Raw genomic sequence first — 760 nt, 5'->3', positions numbered from 1 at the left:
AGATAGATAGATAGATAGATAGATAGATAGATAGATACCTACCTACCTGCCTACTTGCCTGCCTACCTACCTATCTGCCTACCTATCTACTTACCTACATATCTACCTACATGCATACATACATGCATACATTCAGATAGACATGCACACATGTATATAGTCAGTGAAGGGAAATGCATAGACAGTTACTAAATGCACGTATTTTAATAGACACACCGAATGAATATTATGTAATTTTTAGGTACTATTTAGTGTATTCATTGTTTCTATTACAAAAAAGTAATTTTAAGTGACTGGCAGAAGAGTACCTGAACAAGAGGACCACTGATCACCTAAGTAGCGTCTGAAAGTTACACAATATGCCTTCGATATTTCTTTTGAATCATGTGTACTATGTACCTATCTATTTCATTCTCTTCATGCACTGAATTATTATTGCGTAAGTAGCAACTTTTATTGCTATAAACACTTTGAGTTGTATAGAGTCTGTCACCTTATCGAAATTGCTGTCTAATTCGATATAGGGTGAAGTATATTGGACATATTGAGTAATAAACTTTATTGATCGGTTATAATCATTTTTGCTTTATGTATATGAGTTTATTTATGCTTGAAAGTGACTAACTCTGTAAACCACAACTATATTTGATTTCACTACTTTGCTCCTACTATATATATTTTGAAATGAATATACATTTGTGTGTGTGTTTCATTGTGTGTGTGTTTCAGTCTAAACGTGCACACACGCATATATATGTAT

Source organism: Octopus bimaculoides, chromosome 7 (assembly GCF_001194135.2).
Source record: "Octopus bimaculoides isolate UCB-OBI-ISO-001 chromosome 7, ASM119413v2, whole genome shotgun sequence".
Lineage (NCBI taxonomy): Eukaryota > Metazoa > Mollusca > Cephalopoda > Octopoda > Octopodidae > Octopus > Octopus bimaculoides.
Note: the sequence above shows the minus strand (reverse complement) of the source record.